Genomic DNA, 14,339 nt, shown 5'->3' on the forward strand with positions numbered 1-14,339 from the left:
AGGGACTCTGGAGGGGCCAGGCAGGTGGCCATTGTTTTTCAGAAATGACAGAGACATCCGCCCCCGTATCTAGTATTCTCTTGAAAGCCTTGTCCTGTATCTCAATGGTCAGGTTGGGACGCGAATCCAAATGAGCTACCCAAAAGGCCTGGGGAGTTCCAGTGAAGCCAAAGCTGCCGTCGCCCCGGGACCCACGGAGGGCGTGCCCAGGAATGGAAGCTAAGGGTAGCAGCAGCAATTGAGCTATACGCTCCCCGGGGGGAAGAATAACAATTCCTTGGGTAGCTTCTACTACTATCTTTATCTCTCCCTGATAATCAGCATCAACAACCCCCGTAAGAATCTTCAAGCCCCACTGAGTTGCGCTACCTCGTCCCAACACTAGTCCCACCGTCCTCTCTGGCAGGGGTCCAAAAACCCCAGTAGGCAGCGTCTGAGGTCCCATTTGGGGAGTTAATACCGCTCGGGAGGTGGAACTGAGGTCCAGTCCTGCGCTTCCTGGTGTTCCCCTGGGGAGTTCCCAGATAGAAAGGGGTTGGTCAGTGGGAGGCGGCGGAGACGCCCACTCCCTGGGGCACTGTTCTGTCCCTGCACTGCCCCGTACACTTTGGCTTCCGGGGCCCGGGGCGGGCCCCTGCTCCCGTTTCCCGATGGTATTGGGTTACCCTGGATGTCAAATTTTGACCTGCACTCACTGCTCCAATGATTTCCTTTATGACATCTAGGACAAAGTCCAGGCATCCCTCTGCCAGCACCCTCGCTCCTTTCCGGGCAGTTTCTCTTTATATGTCCCTCTTTCCCACACTTAAAACACCCCTTAGAGCGGGTTCCCCTGTTATCAGCTTTTTGCATTCCAGTCTTAAGGGCAGCAGCCAAAACCTGACCAGTAATATGAGGCCCATCTATATCTTTGCATGCTCGAATCATGTCATCTGTACTTTTGGCCCGGGAGGACTTAATAGCATTTTGGCAGTAAGTGTTAGCGTTTTCATATGCCAGTTGTCTAATAAGTGGCATAGCCTGTTCCAGATTAGGGAATATTTTTCCAGCAGCCTGCATTAGGCGGGCTATAAAGTCTGAATAAGGTTCAGAGGGTCCTTGAGAGATCTTGGAAATTTTTGCTTCAGTCTTAGAAATGGGCAGGGCTTTCCAGGCATGAACTGCAGCTGAGGCTATTTGAGCATAAACACCTGGGTCGTAATTAATTTGTTGGCCTATGGTGGCATACTGCCCAGTTCCTGTCAACATTTCAGCATTTCGCCGTTGATGGCCCGCATTCAGGTTAATCTGAGCCAGCTCGCGGCACCTTTCATGATATTCACTTTTCCACAATAAGAAATCCCCTCCAGATAACACAGCCCTGCAAAGTTGCTGCCAATCATTAGGTATCAGTTGACTGGCTGAGAAGGACTCGAAGAGGGTCAATGTGAAAGGGGCATGAGGTCCATAATTAATGACCGCCTCCTTAAGCTGTTTTATGTCCTTGAAGGCTAGGGGGACATGGGCTCTGGCCGGCTGTCCATCAGCATCGGCGTTTTCAATCATTGGAAAAACCTGAGCCGCTCTAGAACCCCAGTGGACCCCCGCCCGTCTAGTAGGGGCGTCCTCATTCCAATCAGGATTATAGGGGGGAGGTGCGGCAATTGAGGGGGCCCTAGGCACCCTCACATTTGCCCTTTTAAGGCTATGTTCTAGTTCCTCTATCTCCCTTTCTAATCCCTCCTCTTCCTCAGAGAGAGAACTGAGGTCCTCAGGATCCTTTTTGGGCTTAGAAATCTGGAGGCGTTTCCTACCCTCCGAGCCCGAGTCCTCAAGAGGACCCTCATCCTTTAAGGATTCTGCCATTTGCTCTTCCTGCACCTGATTAAGGGCCTGTTCACATTCAGCAAGCTGATCCTTGATCTTTACTTTATCTGTTAATAAAGCATCCTTTACCAACCTCCATAAGGAAAAGGTGGCAACTGGGACACTGTCCGAGCCCCGGTCCCTCAATAATTTCTGAAGGTCATGCCTCACCAGGTCCCAGTCACTATTATTAAGAAATCCTCCTGTCAGAAACCAAGGACAAGCCTGGGCAATAATTTCAACGAATTCGGTTGCAGTCTTAGTTTTTATTCCTGTTCCTTGTGTATTTAACAGCTCTTTCAGTTCGTTGGCCAGACGAACCTTCGCTGTTGAGTTACCCATGGTACGTACCCTGTCTCTTTAAAATATCTTTAAACCAATCCTCCCCCTTCTTTCTTAGAAGGTGAGCCCCGTCCGCTTACCCCTGCTTTCCGGATCTCAGTGGGAGCCTCCAATTGCCGCGTCCGGCCAAGGGAGCCGAGTCCGGCGAGGGACGGCGAGGTTAAAAGACACACAGGACACCAAGGTTCTTCATCCAGGAGTCAATAATCTTTATTGCTAACACACCTTTTTTTATACCCCAAGCAGCAGAAGTGGAAAACTACCCAAAAGCAGGAGGGAGGGGGGAGAAATTTAGTTTCAACATCTATTATTGTCAGGTACCGAAACCTCCCTTAACAATAAGTCCATCAGACCAGAAAAGGTCAAGGCATTCCCGTGGGATACATATGTCTCAGACGGATAAGCAGGAACAGAAAAACCGCAAGTTCGCCATGGCCTTGTGAGCTGGCCACACTGGCATGCAGAACAAACTAGTGGAGGTAGGGCTCCAGGGGCCAAGGTGGACCTGTTGCCAACAGAGATGTCAAAGTTGTTAAATCCCCAGCAGGCATCTCTATTTGCACTCAAGCCGGTTATGGGGGGGGAAGAAAACATTGCTTCCCTAGTCTCAGTATTCAGCCTTAGATAGAATTTATCATCCGCCTTGGGCTGCATTTCCAAGCAGCCCGACTCCAGGAAGACCCGTTCGCTTCCTGGGGTGGAGGGGCCGGGAGGAACAGGGACGGGACAGATCCGCCATACCGCCGGGTGGAATCCTCCCGGCGGACTGCGTGGATCCCACCCATGCAGGAGGGGATTCGCAGAGGTCCTGAAAGGTTAAAAGCCATGATCTGGATGGCCATGCGGCCCCGGCTGAAAGACAATCTCTGACTTTGCAAATTAGAGAGAGAGATGGAGGGACTCTCCTGGGGGCCATTTAACTTCGAGGGTGGGCCAATATTGGCCACTCCGTGGTACAGAGTGTTACCCATTTTTTTCTTTTTGACTGCCACGGACAGGTTGTCTGCCCGATCTTGAACGTCTTGCCAATGATCTAGAGTTAGGCTCAAAGGGGTTGTTAGTGATTGTCCCATGTTATTCTCAGAGAGGAAATAGAGAGACAGACACAATGACACAAAAACGAAACCAAACAGTGAGATCGCTGCGCGGCTTCGGTGGAAACCGAACAAATCAGATGGCCTGGGAGAAGTTTGTACTTCTTTGTCGCCTACAAAAATGGTGTAACCCTCGGAAACACCGGGGGCCCCAAAGAAATGGACCCTTCTGATCCCTGGGACGTCTCCCAGGGTGGCAGGGGAGAAGTCCGAGTTCGTCAACTCCTTCTCAAGCTGCCTCAGAATACTAAATGACAGAACTGCCTCAGAATACTCAGAATACTAAATGACTATGCCTAGGATCATATAGTCTTACAGACGCTGCGCGGAACAAAGAACAGATAACCAACAGGACAACAAGACAGTCAGTTTGAGCTGGCCAGCTTACCTCCCAGTGATGTCGGGTGTCCTCCGGATAGGGACCGGGATCGGAACCGGAACCGGGATCTTGGATCTCGGTGGGGCCTCCACAATGAAATATCCACAGATCCCAAACCCGGAATGAACCACACGAGACACTGGCTGCAAAAAGCAGGAGGCGTTTATTCTCACACAGGCGCCTGCGGGTGCACAGCAAAACCTCAGCCGGAGCTTCGGTGAACTGGCACACCGGGCTTTGGGGTATAGATCTTTTATAGGGAACAGGTGGGTTAGGTCTTAGCTTAGCACAGCAACAGCCTTCCTATTGGTCCCTCTGAATTCAGCAGTTGAGTCACCTAGGGGGGTAAACTTGTTTTTCCACTTTAGTTCTCAGAAAAACCATAAAATTGCATCCTGTCCTTTTAGTTCCTGTTTTTACCCTGTTTGCTCAAGTTTGGCCCTTCCGGGGTTATCTATATGGAACATCTTGCAGCTTCAGGGCACAGGGGTTAGTTTTCCTAATGTTGGGCCTGGGGCCTTGGGGTCCTTCCAAAGGAGAAGGAGATTATGGCATTTGCTGGTAAATGGATGGAACTGGAGACCGTCCTGCTTAGAGAAATAAGCCAGACAGAAAGTCTAGGGCCAACTGTTTTCTCTCATAGGCGAAAACTCAACCAAAACAAGAGGGGAAATGGGGAGGACCCCATGAAAATAGAAAACTGATGAAACAGAGAAAGGGGGTTGAGGGGGAAGGAGGAGGGGCAGACCAGGAGGAACTGTGGAGTGAACTGGCCACGTTGTGCTATGCACATCTATGAATACACCACAGTGGATCCCACCTTTCTGTACCCTGTAAAGCACCAGTTGTAAAAAGCTATAAACCCACAGAAGGAAGACCAGTGGAGTAGAGCAGGGAACAGGGAGGGAGGTGGGGAGGGAGAGGAAGTACTCTGAACTGAAAGAGAGCGAATTATATCACATGTGTGCATGATCACATCAAAATGAGCCCACTATTGTGCATAACTATAACAAACTAATAAAACATAAAGGATACGGCACAGTTCTTATCAGACAGAGTGCCCAATAAAGTAGAACTACATTACATAAACCCACTCTTTTGTACACTTCTATATTCCAATGTCTAGAAAAACACACAGTAAGTAGTAAAAGTTTTACAAATAAGTTTTGCTATATGAATAATATATGTGTGAATAAATGAATGAGAAAAGAAAGACAAGAGTAACCAGGAAGGAAGGGAGACAGGAAGGGAGGGAGGGAAGAAATTATATTCAGGGTAAAGGAAAAGATACAGGATGGCCCTTCCTGGTGACTTTGGGTCTCACCATTTTCTTTATGTGCATCTGCCTTGCTCCCTGAGCATCGACAAATGTGTATATGAGATATAAGTGGCCTGGGATGAGCCCTCCTGTCCCTACTGCCAGAGGCCACTGAGACACTGTCAAGATTTTAGACTAGCCACGGGGACTCTGATTCCCAGGCTGGGAGGTGCCAGACCCAGAGCAAAACCTCTCCTCCTCTTCCCTTCTCCCCAGGACCTCCAACCCAGCCACCTTCAGCTGTACTGCTGCTATCCTAAAGACCACTCACCCGGTCAGACCCAGTGAGGACCAGGTAGTCCCTGAGGCGTCAGGATGAGCTGGGCTCTGACTCTTTTACAGGCAGCTCTGGCTGACTGGGCTCAATGTGAGCCACGCTCTGGGCCAAGCAGGAAGTGGCTCCTCCCACAGATGGGTACCCACAGGGCCATTCCTGACATGTCCCTCCCCCCTCTTCAATCCATCCTCACCAGGAAGGTCTCCAGTGACTTTGAACCTGGAGACCTAAGCCTCACAAATTACTCCCCACCCCACCCCACCCCACCCCACCCGGGGTGAGGTGCAATGAAGCAGCCTAAAGATTCTGGGCCCTTGGACTAGGAATCTGGTTTCTTAAGATATTATGGTCCTGGTTGTTGTTGTTGTTGTTGTTGTTTTAAGTTAATTAATCCCCTTCTTCCCAATTCATTCTGTGATCCAGCTTTCCTTGACCCTTACAGAAATGCACCTTTAAACCTTGGAGCCAGCTGCCAGCTCTGAGCTGGGCAGCTTTGGGCTCCCCTGAATGATAAATAAATTAAAAAATATATAAATAAATAAAGTATGATTTTTAAAAGAGGACTCTTTCCCCAAACAAGAACCCATAACATACATTGAACTCTGGATTCTCTCTCTCTCTCTCTCTCTCTCTCTCTCTCTCTCTCTCTCTCTCTCTCTCTCCCCCCTAGTATAAAATTTATTAAACCATTAAGTCCAAGTTTTCAATTCTGCAAATATTTTAACATAATTGACACAGGTACATTAAAATAGGTTGAAAATAATAGTCTAGAGCTTATATATACATATATGGTATATTGATAATCTAAATATGATAATTATATCTTTATTCTTATTACATAATTATATATTCTATATTAAATTTAAATTTTTGTAGCTCCACATCTGGGATAATGGGACAAAATGGGTTTAGCGTCTACTGCATCACACTCTGGGGCACTGGGAAAGGGTCTGGTTTTCTGTCAATGGGCTTCTATAAGAATTGGATACGTACATTCTTTTCCCCTTACAAAATCTTCCCAATGTTAAGGAACTATAAACTTTGCTCTATATGATACATAAATATTTAACATTTCAATACCTCTCTGCTAGCAAGGGCTGGCAGACAATAAAGTGAAAAGGGAAATTCAGAAGAATTTTTTGCAATAGGTAGACTTATCTTCACGTCACATTTTGTGCCAGTAAAGTCATCACTAGTTCTCACCATGGCATGGGTATACCACGGTTTCAAATCTTCCTTTTACCTCCCTGTTCCACCCTATTAACCTACTAGAGATCTCATCAGTGTGTGTCCAGGAAAATATCACTCACATTGACAGCCATGATAAGAAATGGGGGAGACAGGTGTTGGAGAACGGGAAAGACAGATGGGGATTCTACCATGACGCGAGCCGCTGTTTCCACACCTGAGCCTGGGGACCAAGGGGAGAAGTGGGGGTTCTTGGAAACTGGAAAACTGGACAAGGGCCTCTGCAGCACTGGAACCTGGGCCTTTGAGAAGGGCCCTGGCTAGACCTGCTGGTGCTCCTGTGAGAAGGAGACGATAATTCTAGACACAGGGGGAAACGGGAACCAAACCAACTGCTGCAGCAGTTTTGAGGCAGGAGGGCGGGCGGATTGCTGGAGGGGAGCTCCAGGTCCCCCTCTCCTCCCCGGCTGCTCCTTCCCTCTAGCGCCCTCTGTTGAGGGATTCTGATGGACAACTAGAGCAAAGGAGAGGGGAGGCTCCCAAAGCCCAGGCAGGATCCCAGGGAATGGGAGGGCAGGTCTGGAGCTAAGGACTAGCGTTTGCCGGTCAACAGAGAACCACCGTGGGTAGGTGGGAAGGCTGGGATGCCAGCCTGCATCCGTGCTTTTAAAATGCAACCTGGAGTCAGAAAATAGAAAGTAATCTGTGTGACTCCAGTGGGGTCCCTATTCCTGAAAAATGGGAGTGGGGAGATGATGTCGGAAAAACAAGTTGTGGTCAAGAGATGAAGTTGAAACTTAGGAAAATTTTTGACAGATCTCCTAGAGTACTTAGGAGTTACTAGTTTTCACAATAAAGGAGTAACTATGTCACTCAGTAGTAAGGGGACCCTGCACAGTTTTGTGTGAACCTCAAAGTTGGTTAAGGCCCAGCACTAGATCAGAACTAAAAAAAAAAAAGAAAAAGGAAAGTAGGTTCTACCTCTGGCTTTGCAGCATTTCATCTGTGACTTTGGATTAATTTCTTTGCCTTAATGAGTCTTGGGTTCATCTGACATAAAAATATTTTAAAGGCAATGTATTTAAAGTAGCTTTATAAATGAAGTGCTTACCTATTGCTCCAAAAGGGGAAGAATCATCATCCTAATAAATTTAAAAATGTGTTTTGATAATAAAATGATTGGATAAAATTCATTTATCAGCTAAAATTAAGAAGAAGAAGAAAAAAAAAACCTAACTTTGGGACTTCCTGTTCAAGAAGGCTGACTGAAGACACCCTGCAGGATTTTACTAGTCACTAGTTAGTAAGATAAGAATCGTCTGCTCAGTGACATGTCATCTGAGGTTTAGATGGAGAATGCTATTGAAGTTTGTCAAATGCTTTCTTTACATCCATTGAAATGGTCATTTTTGGTTTCTTTATAAATACACTGAATTACATGGATAGATTTTCTAATAACAAAATATCCCTTGCCAACTGTCACTGTTGGGTAGAAGGAGGACTAGTTCTTCCAACTAACACAACTAGGAAACTCTGATAAAACCACAAGTTGTATTTTGGAAGGCAGCACAGAAATGCCAAGCCGATGTGAACCAAAGGGGAAAGATTCCAAAAAGAGAAGCTGACTTCTGCCCCCACTTTACCCAGGACCGTTGATCAATGCTGGGCAGGCAGGACGAGAACACAACTAGGAGGCAAAGAAATCAACTGAACTTTTAGCAGAGATTTGGTGGCCCTGAAGCAAGCGGTCGGGTTTTCCCTAAGGGTACTTGCCAAGGTTGGCTGTGTACTACAATAAGCTCAAACCTACTGGAAAAATCTAGAACATTGCAAAGCTTCTGGTGATTTGTGAGACAAAGATTAGTGCAGCCCCCGACCAGCGTGGGCTACTGAACCAAAGTCACTCGAGTGAATTTGGGATGATGCAAAAAGACACGCAGACGTGGAATACCTTTTTCTGAGCTTCAAGACAACTTTCCCAGCTCCCGGCCTCAGGCTCCCACAAGGCGGGCAAGAGAAAGAGAGGCTGATGGAGGTGGGGGGGGGGGCGCATGTACTAGAGCTGACTTTTATTGGGGGACACTGTTTCTTAGAACATTCTATCCGAAAAAGGGCAAGGGGTAGGATTACAAATGAACAGGTGAGTGTAGATCAACCCCACCAGGTGACACCTACTCCTGAAGCCACGCCTCATCATCCGAGGTGGGGTAAATGTCCTTGTATTGCGGGGAGCAATAATTGCTCAGTACCTCTTTACTCAGGGCTTAAAGGTGTGTACACAGCTACTGTCCAGAGCGGCTCCCCACAGATTAGAGTTCAGGAATACGTCAGTTGAATGTGGCTTCAATTACAGCAACAACAGAACTCCCTTCCTGTATCGTCAGTTGTGGTTGCTGTTGTCCCCACAAGTGACCTCACATTTTTACATGGAGACTCACCGCAGCTCTCCTCTCCCACCCAGCACCTCGTGATGCACTTCAGGTGCCATGAAGTTCTCTGAAGAGCTTCTCCAGCCACGGCCTCAGTCCCTCTCTCCTACCCCAGCTCTCATTCACATTTTGTTCTCAACGCCTACCAAGTTCAGCTCCATCACTCCCCAAGACTAGAGCTGATTACACTACCTCCCTCCCGAAGGCATCGACAAAGCAACGGTGGTGGACACCCACAGGCAGTGACCCCAGGGCTGCGGCCTTGGCGGGCACCTGTGCTCCACCACTTAGCTCACAGGATCAGAGCTGAATGTCCAGTTCTCTGTCCTCCTGTGAGGCTGTGAGCTACTCAAGGGCAGAAACGCATCCTGTTTATTTCCAAACTGCCAGTGACCACAAGGGACGTGTTCTGAATTCAGGGTGTGCGAGCTGAACGGATAAATAAAAGTGGGATGGCAGCCAGAGGGTTTGAGCCATGGTTGATGGGACTGTCATTGAAATTTCCTGTTTACCCTTTGTCATTTCTCAAAATATATGTAGCACATTGTTGAAAGCCTGGTTTTGTGTGTGTGTGTGTGTGTGTGTGTGTGTGTGTGTGTGTAGAGAGAGAGAGAGAGGTGGGGGAGATAGAGAGAGGGAGAGAGGGAGGGAGAGGGAGTATGGTGCTGCCTCTTGGGGTGGGACAAGGACCCCTACTTGAGCTGTGCACTATATAACTCAGCTCAGAACTGAGGGCTGGGGTCCCGTGTTTCTCAGCCCACAGCTGCCTCGGGAAGAGCCTTCTCTTGCCCCCACAGAACCAGGTCCTCCTGGGGGGAGGAACGGAGTTGGAAGGGTGAGCAGACACGTTTGTTCTGCAACAGGGAGAGGGAGGTAGGAAGACAAGGTGGGGTGGTGGAGGGGCTGGTGGTGGGCAGCAGGACCATGACCAGGAAGAGCCAGACTGGGAGGAGGAGGAAGCTGAGGAGCCCGTGAGCAGCCGACCTCAGGATCTCCTGCTCCCTGTCTGCTCTCTCCCAGAGATGTCCTTGCTGCTTCCTCAAGTCCTCCCTCCCTCTCACCCCTTCACTCTGGTTCAGTGATGGGAAGCCCTGAGGGTGATGGAGCTCTGTGTGTTTGGGACAGTGGATACCTGCAGGGGGCGCTGTTCACACTGGGTCATGGGATAGCCTGTGGGGACCTGTGCAGAGAAACCTCGGAGGCTTGCCCAGGAGACCTGTCATCTGTCCTCCTGGCAGGAGGGAGAGAAGGGAGGAAGGATCAACCATCTCTTGGGATCCATTTAAATCCAAATCAGTCTTAATTTTCTTTCTCCCCATTCTGATCGAAGGACTGACGCCGTTTAGCAGGAGAGAATCTCCAGCTGAACCCAAGAATGTGCAGAGGCTGGCCAGAACCTCGGCATGGACACGCATTTCGCTTGGCTTTAGTTTGCCCAGGCTCACTGACTCCCGTGGAGATGCCCTTCCAGCAGAAGCAGCAGCAGTGCTAGCCCCCTCCCAAGGGCCCCTCACCCAGAGGTCCCCCCAAAAGCCCAGCACAGTGTCTGCCTGCAGCCTTCTCCGGCCGTGCTCCGAGCTCTGAGGGCAGCTGCTGCCTGAGCACCACCGCAGTTCCCACTGATGCCAGCGCCAAAGACTCCCGTGACACGGCAGTGGTCAGCAGTCTGGGGGCCCTGGGTGTGGCCACAGCTCTGGGGGCTGCTGCTGACCTGAATCCCAGTGCTTAGGTGATTTCAGAGGAAACAAGGATCCCAGGATCCGAGGAAAAGCCCCAGATGCACCCTTCCTTAGGTATCCCAATTTCTCCTGAACTGCACAGCCCAAGTGTTCCCTCGTGTCATGATTTGGATCTGGGATGTCCCCAAAAGTCTCGTGGGTTGAAGACTTAGTCCCCAGGAGCCATGTCCAGAGAGTGGGGCCTCGTCGGCAAATTAATCCATTCAAGGGACTGATCCTTGAACGCGAGGAGGTGGGAACTGTGAACAGGTGGGGAATGACTGGAGGAAGCAAGTCACGAGGGGCATGCTCTCGGGGACAGTATCTTGTCCCTGACCCCTTCCTGTATCTTCTCTCTGATTCCCCTCTGCCATGAGCTGAACAGCTTTTCTCTGCCCCATCTTGCCACCACCAAGGTCTGCCCCACCTCAGGCCCAAAGCAATGGAGCCCGCTGGCCATGGGCTGAGACCCCTGCAACTGAGCCAAGGTCAACCTTTCCTCCCCGAGTCATTCTTCCGAGGTAATTTGGCCACAGGAAAAAAGGCGACTAACAAAAGTACTGTGAATCCCAATGTGCCAGGTGACATTTTAAGCACGGGGGATAAACTTGAAACAGACATCCTTTAAAGTGGGCACTTTCCCACTTAATGTAGATTGGTACCTACATTTTCTTGAAAATTATCAATTTTCATCCTTTGTGAGGTGGGCCTCACTCTAGGGGGAATAAACCCAGCTGAAACTAAACTTTAAAGCATGAAAAGATATTTTTGTGGGGTGGGGGTGGCTAAGAAAGGCATGTATTGACTATTGTCTCCTCGTCTCAGCAGGCCAATACCTTTAGCGGGAAGAAGATAAGTTATTAATGAGAGAAAAATAGTGGGTGTCCTAATCACTGTTGTTGCATAACCAGTTACCCCATAAGCTTCTTAGTGTAAAAACAACAACTTGAGTTTTCTCACAACTTTGCACATCAGGTATTCAGGAAGGGCTCAGGGTAATTCTTGTTTTAGGCCCTTGCAGTCAGATGTTCACTGATGCTCTGGTCACCTGAAGGCCTGGCTGGGAGGGACATTCGAGAAGATTCATTCAGATGATTGGCAGTCAGTGCTGGACAGCTGGAACGTCCTCTGGAGTGTCACCTGGAGGACTTACACCTGGACCCTGTAGTACGGTGGTCCCAGTTGGTCAGACTCCTCCCACAGCACCTGGCTTCCCTCAGACACAGCACCCCGGGAGGGCAGATGGCCTTCTGTGACTCACTGGGAGTCACGCAACATCACTTCTACCATGGCCTAGCGGTTGAAGCAGTCACAGGCCTGTATCTACTCCAGATAGGGGATAGAGAGCCCACTTCTCATGAAAATACGGTCAAGGAATTTTGAGGCATTTTAAACATTTTTTTATTACTACATGATAGTTAGACATAATATTGGGGTTCATTTTGACATGATCAGACCTACGGGCATGGAGCATACTTTTCAGTCCCCAGAACTTCCTCTTTCCCTCCCCGGTGCCCCTTATTCTACTCCACAGGTTTTCCTTCCACTTATTTGTAGTCTCTTTAATTGGTGCTTCATATACACATGGAAACGTGGAATCACTGTGATATTCTCATATATGCCCACAGCGTAAGTTGGCCACATCATTCCAACATTCCTCTCTTTTTCCGTCTTCTCCGCTCTCAGTCCTCCACTGACCTCCCTTCTGTTTTCATGGGATTCCCCAACCCTATCTTTCTCCCTTATTTTTCTCTAACCTCTGCATATGAGGGAGGGCTTTAGACCCTTCACTTTCTGAGTCTGATTTATTTCACTTAGCGTGATGTTCCCCAATCCCATCCAGGAATTGCTGTGACACAACAGGAAATGCCATGACTTACTTATTATTTATGGCTGAGTAAAACCCCATTGTGTATATATACCACATATTCATTATCCATTCATCTGTGGATGGACACCTAGGCTGGTTCTCTCACTTGGTTGTTGTGAATTGTGCTGCTGTAAGCATTGATGTGCCTAGACCACTGTAGTATGATGATTTTAGTTCTTTGGGATAAATTCCCCATAGTGGTACAGCTGGGTCATATGGTGGTTCCAATCCTAGTTTTTTGAAGGACTCTTCATATTGCTTTCCAAAGTGGTTGTACTGATTTATAGCCCCACCAACAATATATGAGCATGTTTTTCCTCACCTCATCGCCAGCATTTATCATTATTATTATTTATATTCTCGTGATTGCAGTTCTAACTGGAGTGAAATGAAATGTCAATGTAGTTTTGGTTTGAGTTTCCCTGATTGCTAGAGATATTGAACATTTTTTTTCATTTATTTGTTGGTCATTCATATTTCTTCTTTTGAGAAATGTCTGTTTAATCATTTTGCCCACTTGTGGATTGGGTTTTGTTTGTTGTTGTTTTTTTGTTGTTGCTGTTATTGTTTTGGTACCAGGGGTTGAACCAAGGTCACTGAATCACATCCCAACCCTTTTTATTATTATTATTAATTTTCAGACAAGGTCTCACTACGTTGCTTAAGGCCTCCCTAAGTTGCTGAGGCTGGCCCTGAACTGGCGATCCTCCTGCTTCAGCTTCAGAGTCACTGGGATTACAGGCCTGCCCCACCACGCCTAGCTGATTGGGGTGATTTAGGTTTTTAGTGCTAAGTTTTTTTAGTTCCTTATATATTCTGGACATTAATCCACTGTGAGAGGAATGGGTGGAGAAGCTATTCTCCTGGTCTGTAGGATCTCTCTTCGTGCTGTTAATTCCTTTCTCTGCTGTGCAGAATTTGAAATCAGGCACTGTGATGCCTCTGGCATCCGTCTTCTTTCTCAATATTGCTTTGGCTATCCCGGATCTCTGTTTCTTCCATTTGAATCTTAGGACGGTCTTTTCTAGTTTGGTGAAGATTGTCATTGGTATTTTGATGGGGATTGCATAGATCTGTACACTACTTGGGAGTGTGACCGTTTTGATAATGTTAATTCTGCCTCTCCAAGAACATGGGAGGTCTTTCCAGTTTCTAAAGTCTTCTTCAGTTGTTTTTTTTTTTTCTTAAGAGTCCTATAATTAGGATGGTGATGCAATACCAATGTCTTGTCAAAAGATAACAAAGTTATTTGCATTCATCATATTAAATTTATATCTCACTCTTTTAAAATAAAATGCAATGGGAAACATTACTCAGCTGATTTCTACCTACTAGAAACACTGATGGAGTTTGATCACTTACCACTCTTGTCAATCGTGTTCTTATCACTCCCATCAGCTCTGGGGCTCTCAGCCCAGGTTGGGAGGACCACGTAGCACTGAGATTGGAAGAACCAGAGGATCAAGGACCAAGGAGGCTGGAGCTTCTCCTCTTTCCTCCTCTCTGCCACACCTAGGGCTGAGCTTCCGGGGTGTTCTCTGAAGGATCCAAACTGGCCCCTGAGGCCTATTACCTGTGAGTTCCAGGGCTCTTTGTCAACTCCCAACTCATGCCCCTGACTGTGACCATGTGAAAAGCCACCACTCATCCTCACCCCGACCTACAACCCCCCTCAAAAGGGTCTCGGGCACTGGGGAGTGTGTATGACTTGCTAGGTGCCTGTCCTGCTGCAGGCTCCTGCACCCTATGTCGGTCAGCCCAGGAGTGACAAAGACAGGGACGTGTTAAAGGTCGCAGTGAATGAGGGCAGCTTTATTCTTCACAGGAACACAAAGGAAGATGAACCCCTGAGTTCCTGGAAACCAGCAGGATGACCTCT

This window comes from Marmota monax, unplaced genomic scaffold (genome assembly GCF_021218885.2).
Source record: "Marmota monax isolate L192 unplaced genomic scaffold, Marmota_monax_Labrador192_F-V1.1 WCK01_AAM20220418_F8-fsc00108, whole genome shotgun sequence".
Lineage (NCBI taxonomy): Eukaryota > Metazoa > Chordata > Mammalia > Rodentia > Sciuridae > Marmota > Marmota monax.